General features: G+C 37.1%; 1 protein-coding gene across 2 annotated transcripts in view; it reads left to right on the top strand.

The window, feature by feature from the left end:
• Positions 1-8967: 8967 nt before the first annotated feature.
• PSMD14 (proteasome 26S subunit, non-ATPase 14) overlaps positions 8968-13765 on the top strand; it is a 46149-nt gene continuing 41351 nt past the window's right edge. Inside the window, exons 1-2 of one of the 2 annotated variants that reach the window (XM_015634954.3) lie at positions 8968-9082; positions 12287-12336. The gene's annotated coding sequence lies outside the window, so the exon portion shown is untranslated. The remainder of the gene's footprint in view (positions 9083-12286; positions 12337-13765) is intronic. The other variant, XM_015634955.3, reaches the window with a different exon arrangement.

Below are 13765 nucleotides of genomic sequence, written 5' to 3'. Positions count from 1 at the left end.
AGACTGGACAATTCCCATATTATCTGCAAAATAAAAAAGTTACAACAGCTTCAAACTGTTTTCTCAAAGATTAAAAGTAAAAAACATTTCCTTAAAAAATTGTGTCTCACACAGGTAGTCAGAAGAAATGGTTTAAAATACCTGGGCTTTAGACCCAATTTTTATGCTTATTTGAACACATTATTTGATAGTCTACATGTGATGATCACTACTGGTAAGTATTTTTCTGTTACTTACTTGAGAAATAAAAACATGAAAGATTGCATGAAGAAAATTTGAATGAACTGGATTTGAATGTTTTTCAGAGGGATGGAGATTTTAAAAGGTTACTGCTTATGTACACCATTAACAGTATATTTCACTGTTTTTCATTACAAAGGAACTGAGCTGGTTTACTTTCCACTTATTTAAACAATATTAACTATTTATGTATTACTGCTACTACAAAATCCCAGATCTATTACCAAGAACAAAGTCAATGGGTAAAGTGGACAACAACATTTGACCTTTAAAAATATTTGTGAAGTTTTTCTCTTTTTTAGAGGGAGAGAGATATTTTGCTGAGTGGTTAATGAATTCAGACACTGACCATTTGACCTAGGTTTTTGAAAGTAATTAGCAGCTCCGGTTACCTGAAAGATGGAGCTAAGATGAGCAGGCAGTTTTAAATCAGCGCATTTCTAATTAAAAATGATGTTATTTACAGTCACTCGATAGACGTTGTAAGCATCTGTGCTCATAAAGAAATATGCAACAAAGGATTGGTGATTTTTAGAGGCTATCCACAGTTCCTGAAAATAACAAGAGAAGGATGTTGAATATAAAAGGTAATTGTTAGCTAGAGGAGATTATGGCTCTTGCTTAAATATATTTTTCAGGTAAACTGGAAATGTGTAATTTAATTAATTTTTATATCCAAGTTTTGTGGAGAAAGGAAAGGTTCTCAATAATGAGTGTAAAATTAAACTGAAAGGACCAAATAATTATATTGGCTTGGACTAATACTGAGAAGGCCATCACAAAAGGACTGCAGTGTAAGTTTTAAGTATACAAACACTACTCAAAAACACCAAGCTCCTAAGATACACAAGAAGAGTATAAGGTTCTGTGACATGAGGTAGTTACTAGGGAGTATAACTGCTGTTAGAAAAAGATTATCGAGATCATCATCACTGCATTTATTCCACCTCAAATTCCCTATTGCAAATATGCCATATGAACAATCAAATTATATTTCATATATATTAAACATATATATGAAAACCAGTCAAATACTCCAAAGGATTTTTAAACTGTTGACGTTAACTTTGTGACCTGTGGACTCTGGTAAAGAAGTGTCTGTGGAGTATTCTTTGTCTTCAAACGATGTTTCTAATGCAATTCCTTATCCACTGAAATTTTTATGACTTCCCAACTCAAGAGATTGACAACTATTGCCACATACTGACATACGTAGTTGGAAATAAAACAAGAGCCAAAGCAAACTTTAAGGTTTGAGCAAATATCAAGTTTGAATATTACCAAAACTAGGTAGCAGATACTGAAGTACTTTATTGGACTTCAGTAACTGGCCATTTAAGTTATTGTATTAACTCATCTGGGGTATTAAACCAATTACATTGACTTAAACAGATGGACAGAAAAATCATTGGTCTCAAGACAATTTAAGATATTTCTCTAGTATAATAATTCAAATCCACTTTCTTCAAAAGACTCCATACCAGAATTAAAGAATATGTATTGTATTACATTTTAACAACCCAGCAACTTACATACCAGCAATACAACAGTTTGGAAGACCTAATGAAAATTCCTTTATCATTATCTGGTTTCAGTATTTTTATTTAATTACAACAAGTTTTTGTATTTACTTTTGCCTTGAATATTCTTCTTACCTAGATCTAGACTAATTTTAACTATGAAACAAAATATAATTACTTAGATAGTGCTGTGGAGATTAATAGTTAAACAGCAAGAATGAACAAGGGAATTGTATTTACTCTTTTTAGCAGAGTAACTAAATATGAAATAAAATTGTAAAATAAAGTTTAAATTTAATTAAAAATAATTTAATTTTATTTATTTAATTTAATAAAGTACTCAAAGAACAAATCAATGTCTTACGCACCTGATACTGAGAGTTGCTTCATCAGTTCTCAGGATTTGCAAATCATTTTATAAAACAATAGCATGTGCAAGTGTAATATTTGCATCCATCTTTTCTGCATGGATAAAATGTCTCACTCTTTGATCATTTTAGCAAAAAATATCTGGAAAACATTGCATTTTTCACATCCTACCTTTGTTGAGAAAAGGCTAGGTTCAATTGGTACTTGAAATGGTCTCTGGACCTAGAACAAAACAGGAAAAATAAGTGTTTAGTAGTCAAACTAAAAGAATCATGACCCCCTAAATGAATAAAAAAATCTGGAGGCATATCAATTAAAAAAAAAAAAAATTAAATTATAAATCTGGGCAATATTAAAAGCTTCTCCAGATCCCTTCTACAATGGAGACTAAAACTGCCACCACATGGACCCAAATATTTAGGTCTCCAAATACCAACTGTTACAACATATAATTAAAGTCAGTTTCTAGCCTTTAATCAACTGAATCAAGTAAGCTTGTGAGATGAGATAAATTGCTACTGTATTTATTTATGGCACATAGCCAATATAGCTAAATATACAGGCTTACCTGAATAGTTTATCAGCTATTGCAAGTACCATGACTATCCAAATTACATTTCTCTCAGTGTTTGTAATAAGCTTGTCTATTCAGTGTAATAAAGTCAGGAAGAGTTATATTTCTGACAATTTGGGTACTACAAGAATGAAATTAACCTTTTCTATGTACTTCTAGGTTTTTTTCTGTGATTAACACAGAGAACAAGGCATGATCACAACTCCACAGATTGTGCACAGTCAAAAAACAATTATATTTTCTTTTTCTTTTTCTTCTACTGATGCCTTGTGTTCCAGAAAGCTGAACTGACTGAAGTATATGTTTTTAAATGCATATGTTTAATCAATAAAAAGCAATTTTTCTAAACCAATCAAGGAGGAGAAATATCTAGTTTATTTTAGCTAGCTATTAATTATTTGCATTATCTCAGAAAAATTCCAAACACAACTGGGCTTCATCATGATTTAATGTTTATAAGAACAGTAGATAATTCTAGGAAGGATGACAGAAAAAAGAGCCAGGGTCAAGAAGAGGAAAAAACACCATGGTGTTTATCTTGAAGGGCTGCAAGAACTGAAACCATCAAAAAGAGAAGAGTCAATATATTTGATTAATAATTTCATAATTCTTAAGACTATATAAAAGTCAAAAATTTAATGTCTAAATCAGATACATTATTTTGTATTTACCTCCAGTTTCTATTTAAATAGAGAGCACAGGTTCCTCACATACTGAGTAACAGGGTAAATTACAAATACTGAACACACCTTGTTTTGTAGAGGCACCAAGACTACAAATACCTTATTGTCTGCTATATCTTTGTGATTAGTAGAGTAATGTAATCTCTACAGATTTATTTCATTTATGTAAAACTCTGCGGAATGAAGCTATTAAGGAATTCTTCATTACTTTTTTGTCATCAGACAATTTCCAAAATCTGCAAATTGCAATCCTGTTTGTGAAATAATTTCAAAGGTAAATGTTCTGGTCCAGCAGAAAATCTGATTTTATAGAATAGTATCATCCCTACCATCCTCTAAATCAGCCATTGAAATCACCGTTGTCATCCGTTATGTCCTCCAGCAGCGCAGCCACAGATAGCTTTTCTTAGGCAGATCTTTGTAAGTTGAATTGAAAGCAATTTAATTTCGGCAAAATGGCTGCTTTCATTGTATACAGGACACCGAACCTCTTGTGTAGGACCTTTTCACCATGTTGTGATTGATTTTACATCTATTGAAAACAAGTCTGGTCTCTGCCATTTGTTTACCCTTGTATTCTCTCTTTATGCTTTGGTATGCATTTTTAATTAGATACACTCCAGTTCTTTCACCACTAGCTAACACTTTTATTTGGGAAGCAGTCTTTACTAGCCCTGCAAATATCCGCTGTTCTTTGCAATGTCAAGTCCTTTTCTCACCTTGCTTTGACTTGGTTATCACTTATATCACAAGTAATTCATCCATCTGTTAACTGCTCCAATTCACATTACTTGGCTTTATTTTAAAGATCTTAACAATGGTCAATGGTCTCATCTGGCAGCTGGTTTCTTGTAAAAAATGTGCCTTTCCCAAGTGACATTCTTGTGAGGATCAAAATATTCACTGAATGGGTTTTTATCTAGCAGTTTACAGGTCCCTCAGGCTCTCCATAGAACATATTGTATATACCCAGTGCTTTGGGCATGCCATGTGTAGCAATGTGGAGGACTTCACCTTCTCCAATTTTATTTCACTCTTTTCCAGCTTTCCACCATGTTGTCTTTACACATTGTTGGTTCATTCTTGTAAAAAAAAAAAAAAAAGATATCATGCATCTACATGATTGTTGAAGTTTGCATCCAGAGTGTGCCTTTAAAGCAAAACTCTCAAAGCAGTTTGGTGCTTTGGTTTGTCCCATGAAGCAAACCAAAGTTTGGGAGTTCTGGAAGTAGGTTCTCTCACTGTAAAATGGCAGAGCAGAAACATGCTTCATATGATTTGGTTACAAATGGGCATTCACCCACGGACACATGTACAGCTATCCAAAGTGGAAAATGATAATAGAAATGTATCATGCCTATTTAGCCCCACACATTTACTCCTTCTAGTCTGTACGATTCCCTAACACAGACATAACCACAGAAATAATTGAAATTGTCTTTGTTGGTTGGCTCTCACTACCTGAAATTGGTGAAAAGCATTATACAATTATACCACAGCACTTCTATATAAATAATGTTTCAGCTCAATCAGAAATATCTTAAGTACTAAAGGAAGTATAAAATTAATTTTTATCATGTCACAAATAAAGGGAAACTCTCCCACTGAATAAAGGGGGGAAAAAAATAAGGTGTAGTATTCTTCCATCCCACAGCAATCCAGAAAAAAACCACAGTATGTCCACTTTACATACTACCTTTCTCTTAATTTACAGTTTTCAATTTACAGTCTTCTACACAGTTATTTAAATAAACTGTCTCTCACAGAGTAGCACCTTTGCAATTGCCAGGGACACAAACCCACTTCTCTGTTTCCTCATAAAAATTTTCCATAGACACCCCCAACACAAGCATTTCCAGCAAGACTGATTTTTTACTTGGCCTTATCTTCTCCAGATGGTTTGTAGATAGTTCTCACAACTCAGCCATCACTTTAAATAGACTTAAAAAGACAAAAGTCCAGTTTCCTTTAGGACTGTGTGTGAAACTTGTGGCTGGTGAAATTTCCAATATAAACAAGATCTTTTGGCACCAACTGGAGGGGGGCTGGGTCTGTGTTTATGGCTCGCTGCAAGGAATGTTTGCTTTCTTAATATCCTCTCCCTTCTTAAATGGGATGGATTATATCCAAATACATTGTTACCATTCTTCTCACTCAAACTGACTTTATACTTGTCATACTTTAATGGGCAGGTCTGTAATCTGAAAGAGATGCAAATAGTTTTGTTTGCAGGTTTTCAATAATCATATGTTTCATGATTAATGAAGCCTCTTTCAAGCCTCTAACAGCCTTCTGCAGCTGATTGTAGAATTGTTGAGGAGTCTAAAAAAAGTAATCTCACTCATATACTATCTTTAACTAATCCTGTTAAATTTTATTCATTGTTTGTGACAAGCCTTGCTATTACTCTGCATGCAGCAAGGAGTTGATCAAGCATTGTACAAGCTGTTGGGGATGTCACAGAGGTCACCATCAGCACTTCTAACGGAGTGAGTGCTTGCCAAGGATAACAGAAGAAACCATTTCCCCATTTACAGGTTTGCCAAGACAGAGTTCCAGTCCCTTCCCATGGTGAAAGGCTGCAGTTTAAAACACTTCCTTAGTTCCACTTAATTCCTTCATTACTTTTTCAGTGTATAACTACCAAACATAACTCTAAATCAATCAATCAATCAATCAAATAGTGTGATTCTGGCTTTATTACCCTCTCACAAGGATGATGTCAGCTCTTGTGCTCCTTGATGTATATTCATTCCCCATTCTCTGTTTTACATGTTTAAACATAGAAAACAAAAAATATCCACAAGTCCAATATTTTCTTCAACCCACAGTGTTATTGGGCATTCTAACACCAGGCTTTCTGAAACAGTATCTTCTGTTGGGTTTGTTTGGGGTTTTTGGTGTTGATGATTTTTTTTTTTTTTAATGTTATAACTCAGTCCTGGAGAATTCCTCCTGTCCTAACACAAACAGCACTCTCTACATATGATTTATCAGAAAATTGTGTCCAATCTCTCAGTGCACTCTTCATGTTCTACGTGCCATTCTTACATTTGCCACTTAGCCATGTACAATGGAATTATTTAATTACAGAGTTTCAGCAATATTGCTGCTTTAATCCAATCACAAAGAGACTTGAAGGGAAAATTATATGCCAGGAGTTAGAAAAAAAAGATGTGATCTGTTAGCAAGTCTGACTCTGTTGATCACTTCATTACAAACAAGGATAAGTTGGTATGAAAAATGTGAAGGTCCAATCAAAGCTAGTATTTACCACTTACGAGAGCCATCCAGGTAATAAAAAAAAGGTAATAAAAAAGAGAACAAACCTTGAACATTTTCTTGCACTGCATTACTGCAAATCAATAAATAAAATCTATACATTAGCACTGGTTAGACCAAAACAATGAGGGATTTGGAAGCATGCAAGAGAATGCCCTTCAGATTAAATGACAATTTGGAAGTGTTTAACAACATATGGTCTCTTTTCTTTGACATATACGATTAAGAATATATCTTTTTTATATAAAAATATAAAATACCATCTGTCATAAGTTCCAACCATGATACTGCCTCCTTATATCCAATTAATTCACTATACTTCCTAGTGTAAATATTTCTCCTATTTTCTCATTTTTTCATTTTCTGTAACTATATTTATTTATAAAATTTCAATAAATGTATATATTTAAAAAGTCAATAGTATGACTTGAAATGTAATTAGGAATAACAATGAAAGTCTGTTTCACTTTGTATTCATTCATATTTCAAAGAAGGGCCAAATCTTCAAATGGTTTGAAATGCCATTGCTCATTTAAATCAGTGGGTATAGGCAAATTATAAAGATTTTACTATGTTGTTTTTCCTTATTATACACATTAACCCAGATAAATGATCACTTTTCACAAATAAATATTTGTGTTTCTTTCTTTTTTCAGAAATACAGGGTACCTTAAAAACACATGACTGCAGAGTGAGAACCCTAATATAATGGGTATTTTTCCTTAAGGTGTCAGAATTCCAGTGGACATGGAGAAATAAATGGATTAGTCTCAAAATCATGGTACAAACCAGCAACATAATGCATTTCCATCCACTGAATTAATATTTTATCTCATTCATTTAATCCAAAATAAAAATCTTTGGCCACATAATTAATATAATGACTTCTGAGAACACTAAGACATGCACAAGTCTCAAAATACAGTCTCAAGATTACAGGAGCTAAGTTTTACCAGGTTATAACAGGAAGGACTATAACAGCCTGTTTGAAGAAGGGTGCAAGATTTCTTCTGTTAGAGACAAACATACCCAGATAAACATATACACACAGACAGAGACACGTAGGTTTTACTCTTTGTTTCTCAGTAATTTGGCTGTGGGTGCACCAGTAAGTTACACTAATAGGTTTTGCATTAGTAGCTTGAGAAAGAAATTACTGGCCCACAACTTAAACCACATTTTAAACCTTTAGCTTTTTAAGAATCTTTTGAAATTTTAACTCTTGAGATGCCCTCAGCCTAGCAAAGATCTGAAAACAAAATGGAAAATTATTTTGCTTTTCAAAAACGTTGCCCCTCTTATAAAGCAGAATACCATATAATGGTAATTCCCTTTCTCTTTCTTTGGATTAATTTTATACTTCATGATATAAAAAACTAGGACTTCTGTGTCTGCTGAAGTGCTGTGGAAGTGGTGACCATATCTGTCTGAGGTTATTCCCATTTAATTTACAACTTAGTACCTTTTTACCTGCTTCCATGTAGCTGATCTGTGAAAGAGAAAATGCTGAACATCTTCTAATACTACATTCTCAGTCTTTAAAGGAGCTTTCAAATAAACCTTGAGGCTCATCTTGTTCATTCATGGCAGAAATTTTATACAGAGTCCTTAATAAATTGCTTGTATAGGTTCTTAAATTGTCCCAATACTTTCTAAAATACTTGCAGTATTTCAGTAACTACACATAAATCAACTTCTAAAAATTTTTATTGTGTAAGCCATAATAAGTTTGTAAGGGGCACTGACATCCACATCTTGCTCACATGCTGTCTGGCAATGTACTCCCTTGGCCTTTGTGTTTTCCTCTTTTAATTTACAACAGAGTTTTTGCTCCAAAGTTAACGTAAGGGTAATAGAAATTCCAATTCACTTCTCTGTTTGCATCAGGCAAGTATGCATTACTCAACAGCATGCACACTTTTATATGATTATCTCCCTATTATCTTTTTTTAGCCAAAATTCTGATGCTTTTCCATTTCTTCTTGTGCTGGTTTTATATATATATATGTGGTCACTCTCATTTCTCTTCTCTAAATCCTCGTATTTTCTGTAACACTGTTTTTGAGAGGAGTGCATGCGATACTGTTCCTATTACAGTAATAATTCTTTTATTAATTTGATGACTCATTTGTTGATTCTCCTGCCATCCCGTCGTGTCGTTCTTTCGGCACTGGTGGCATTCGGCTGCCAGGGGACCAAGTTAATCCCCAGCACTCTATAGCAGAGCAGTTCATGGCGCCTCACATCGGCCCGCTCCCCTGGGAGGCCGCTCCCCTCCGCCGCTCTCCACTCTCAGAAGCTCCTCCCCGCCGGCCGGGGGCCGGAAGCCGCTGCCGGGTGCCCTGTGAACCGGGAAGGGCTCGGTTTGAATGAGATCCGGCTGATTCACCGCGGCCCGGGAGGCTCCGGCCCAGGTGAGGGCCCGGCCGTCTCCTGGCCGGGGTGCTGAGGGGCCCCGCGGTGGCAGCGGGAACGCGGCCCGGGGAGTTTCTGCCCGGCGGCGCCCGGGGAACGCGCCCTCTGAGCAGGGCCGCGGACGGGAGCGGGACCGGGCGGGTCTGGCGGGCGGCACCGGCCCGGGAGGGGAGCGCGCTGGGCCCCTGGGCTTTCCGCTGGGAAGTCCGGGCGCTTCAGGGCAGTGGGAGCAGCTGCGAACGGTCTGGGGGGAAGTGGCGAGAAGGGCCGGGGAGCGGCGCAGGGCGGGGGCCCGGCCGCTGGAGCCGGACGGGCCTCGGCGCCGCACGGGCCACAGGGCCCGGCCGCCTCCTCCCGGCCCGCAGCGGCCGCCCTGGTTCGTGCTGCGGGCAGCACCAGCGCTCTGTGCCCTGTCAGAGGCACCTCACGGACCGCAGCGCTGCTGCTCCCGGAGTGCGGCATTGCCACGATCCCCGGCAGTGCAGCTGAAGTTAGAGGGGCGCGGGGGGAAGTGAAGGCAGAGCACTTCAGGCTGGGATACCTGGATGGGAAGGAAGTAGAATTAAATAGAAGAGGAGCGATAATAAAAAATTAACGGTGCTATTTATAGTATGCAGCTGACTTAAGTAATGTTTCTGTAACAAATTTGTGTCATGTAGTTGGATACTTGTAAACAATATGCTGGCGTCATGTCTTTAAAGTTGCAGTTGTTTTCAGTGTGCTGTGGAAAAACAGAAAACTAACAGGGATTGAGGTTGACTTTTTATAAAGAACTTTCATGTAAATGTATTTCAAAGCTATATATAAGTGAAATGATACTAGGCAAGCTGAAAAGCCTGACAGATTTGTGTTTATCTGAAAGCTGTCAGCCCTGGGAGTCAGCGGTGTCCCCTGTGCCTCAGGTAGGGAGTAAACTTAGAAGAAGATTCTGTGGACCAGAGTATTCACTGTTTGTGACCTTATTGAGACAGTGATTTATCTGATTGTGAAGAAATTCAGAAATTTGCTTGCCTATGAATTGCTTCTCAATTACTCAGTGTGACATTGAGCAACAGGATTTAGCCTGTAGCTTAATGGGAAAGGCTGTGTTCCATCACCTGTTGTAACATGCCATTTCAGTGATATTCATTTGAAAACCATGATTTAGAACATTATAAGTTAGAGAATACTTTAAAAGCAATATTAAGTAATACTAGTATATAAACTAGTTTGTCAACTTCCTTGGAAATTATTCACTCCTGACAAGAATTATGGAGTGCAAATTAATAATACCTGTAACTACCTTGTAACATCTAGGATGATGGGAAAGGGCAAATGTTAAGGACACCTTTAATAACAGAGAACTGGTATGATGAGTACTTGCTGGACTACTGCAATAGCTCCACAAGAGTCTCTGCTTGCTTTTCTGCAGATTTTGGAGAAGGCCATAACTTCTATAATACAAAAAATTCAAATGATTTCTGTCTGTTTCTGTGGTGGTGCAGCTTGTAAAAGAATCTCTGCTTATCTGGAAATTTTATATGAATGTACTTCAGTAGCTTTAAAGCAGTCTGTTTGAATCTGTGTTACTGAAGTAACTCCAGCTCAGCAATAAATGTAGTAGAATTAGGTTTGCTGCACTTCTGAAAGTCAGAAAGCAGTCTGGGAAGCTGACCTGCAAACCACCTAGTCCAGCTTGGGTCTATTGAGATTCAGGTCTATGTGATCCAGAAACTGGGTCTGTATTTACAGAACTGATCATGTTATGGAAGCAAGAGTAATGTAACTCTGGACTTGCGCTACTGAGACTCCATTCATGCATGACATGATTAAACTCTAGCTTTAATTAACAGATTACTTAGTATTGATGGTAATATGTACATTTTTTTCTTCTTTTCATACAAAACGTATGGGAAGATAGGCTAGCCCCCTGCCTTGCCCCCCACCTTTTCATATGTGAAGTCTCTGTTCAGGTTTGATGACTTTAACTGCAGTGAGATTTTTTCCTTGGTGAAATAATGTTTTTCTGCAATGCACAGTTTTTCAGCTGATTTACCTCTTGCTGTTTATCATCCCTAGTGAAGCTGAAATGGTTGCAGTTGCACCAAAAACTTTGAGCCACTTTTGAACACTGTTAATAAAATTGTTGATCATCTGCTGCATGTAACTCCTCAACAGGAGATCTGGAAGTGCTTGTCCAAAGCTTGTTATATAGTCTCAGGTGGAGAAACTGAGTTACGGAAGATGAAATGATTTGCATCAAGTCACTCAGTGTACAAATTGCAAAGTAAATTGCTGTCACCTGTGTGTAGCCTGATACTCTCCACTAATAGGGCAGTTTAGTAGCCATTGTTTTCTATGTATGTCAAAGCTGATTTTGATATTTATTTCTCTACTAACTCAAAAGTTGCCAAACCAGGAGAACCCTCTTTCGTTGAGGGATCACATTGTGGAGTGTTAATGCTAGATAAAAATAGTGCACTGTAGTGTGAAATTCATATGTCTCATGCAAGGAGATGGAGTAATTTAAGACTGTTTCCAGTTGATTTCAAAATACATGCTGAAACATGCCAAGTATAAACACAGTAGCTATTGGTTTATACCTATTTGTGTATACACATTTGTGCATAATCCTTTTATATAACTTCATCCCTATGCTACCTAAGAAAAAACGTTTTCATTATTAAAAGTCCAAATTTAAGTGACCTGAAAATACCAATGAACAACGGAGTGGTGAACTAGAACTCCCCAAATGGGCAACTCTTTCCAATTGTAACAGTTGTCTAACAGTAGTATTAGGAGCAAATATTAGACATGGATTTTAAAATTTCTGTTTTCAGATCAATTTTGAGATGCTCTGTGTATACTCTCACTGCATTAATAACATCAACTATTATTTCCCTTTTGAGGGAAGGACAGTTAAAAGAAAATTGCGGTAATGCAAGTTTGGATTTTTAAATGACATCCTGTGACCAAGCTTATTTTAGTTATGGTGTTTCCAATCATGGACATACATATGCAGAGAAGCTATTCAGTTCTTTTAAGCCATTAATGACCATATTGATTTCAGTGATGAGTATACATTATCCAAATCCTGCAGTGCACCAAAATGCAAGTTTATTATGATAACTGTCCTCCTGTATTTTTTCTGATATGGAAATATTTGATACATTTGCTTCCTTAAAGTTTAGCTTTAAACAGAGACTGTTAACTTTCCCCTGCAGACAGAAGGAAACAATCAAAATACCTGTTGCCAGCTTTGGAAGGAAAGGAGGTGAGATTTACTGTGAACTGTTTGTTTACTTTTCTGGCTTTTATTTATATGTATATATAATGAAACTATATGAGTGTGTGCAAATATAGGGGAAAAGCCAACAGAGAAGTTGCTAACCAACCCAGCTTTTTGCACGTTGTAGCAGAAGTGAGATTCTCAGCTGTAGGCTACCCAGTGTGCCTCCCTGGGGAACAGATCAAGCTCACAGAGGTTTGTTTCTTTCATATCTTTGTAGTAAATGGGGAAGAAAGTGCAAGACCACTGGGAGGTCAGGTGGCTAAAGGTGAATAACAGAAGCCCAGGTGAAGAAGTGGCTGCAGTTCTGTTGTAGCCTGTGCTACTGACTCTTGTGGTCTCTCCTGGCTCATTTCCTTCTGCAAAGCTGGCAGAAGGCTAGTAACTGTCCATTCAACTTGTTAGTGATTTCCAGCCTGTCAGCACTGAGAAACTCTGACTTCTTCTTTCTCTTCTGCCTTTCTGGGAAGGTGAACACATCTTTGCTCTTGTACTACTTTGAGATAAGCTTCAAAAGGGTCTCTGTTAAATTGCCTCAGTTACCAAAAAACAAAACAACCCCCCCCACCCAAACAAAATCCCAAAACCCACAGACATTCTTTGAGCAGCTTAAGCTTAAAGAATGATTTGACAGAAATGTCTTCCATAGCCTGTATTAGTGTTACAAGCAATCAGCTTTTCCAAGACCTCTTTTTCTGTTATGCCAAGACAACTATTTCTGGGATGCAGCTTGAAGCCTCTCAGAGAAGTGAACAGGGTTAAACCCAGCATTTTTGATAGCCTCTCAGTTTGCTGCAGGGCTGCACAAATGGCTGTCCTGGCAGTACTGAGAAAGCAGCATCAAGTTGGTGAGCAGCAGCAGCTTCCTCATTGCTCCTTATGTTAACACTGACATTGAAAAAAACGTCTATCAAATCACAGCCACAGATCATTTCACAGATCTGTTTTAAAACACTGCTCTACAAATGATTGAGTGGATGCAATTAATGGGCAGTGATCTCAGGGAGGAGGAGAACGTGAATTTTAACTCCTAAATTGAATGTGAAGCAGCCTTTGTCTACCTGAAGTCAGGCAAACCTAAAGATCTTTTTGGCTTTTCCAGTCACACCAACCGCTCTTGCAGATATAAACAGGAGAGCTTTCTGTACCTGCAGACTGCTCTTACCCTTGGTACTTAGGGCATCTTAGCTACAGCAAAAGCTTCTAAAATAATAAAAAAAGGCCATGGTTTCAGTTTCTAACAGCATTTAAAATAATCAAATGATTTTAAATTGCTTAAATGAATTATTAAAATATTTTTACATGTAATTTTGAAAAAATTGGAAGCTTCTTGCAGTATTATGGATACTTGAGCAAGACATGGCTTGTACCACTTCAAGGAATTGTATGGTAAAAGGAAAAAAAAAGCCCAGTA

Source organism: Parus major, chromosome 7 (genome assembly GCF_001522545.3).
Source record: "Parus major isolate Abel chromosome 7, Parus_major1.1, whole genome shotgun sequence".
NCBI classification, from domain to species: Eukaryota; Metazoa; Chordata; class Aves; order Passeriformes; family Paridae; genus Parus; species Parus major.
Note: the sequence above shows the minus strand (reverse complement) of the source record. Positions and strands in the feature narration are given on the sequence as shown.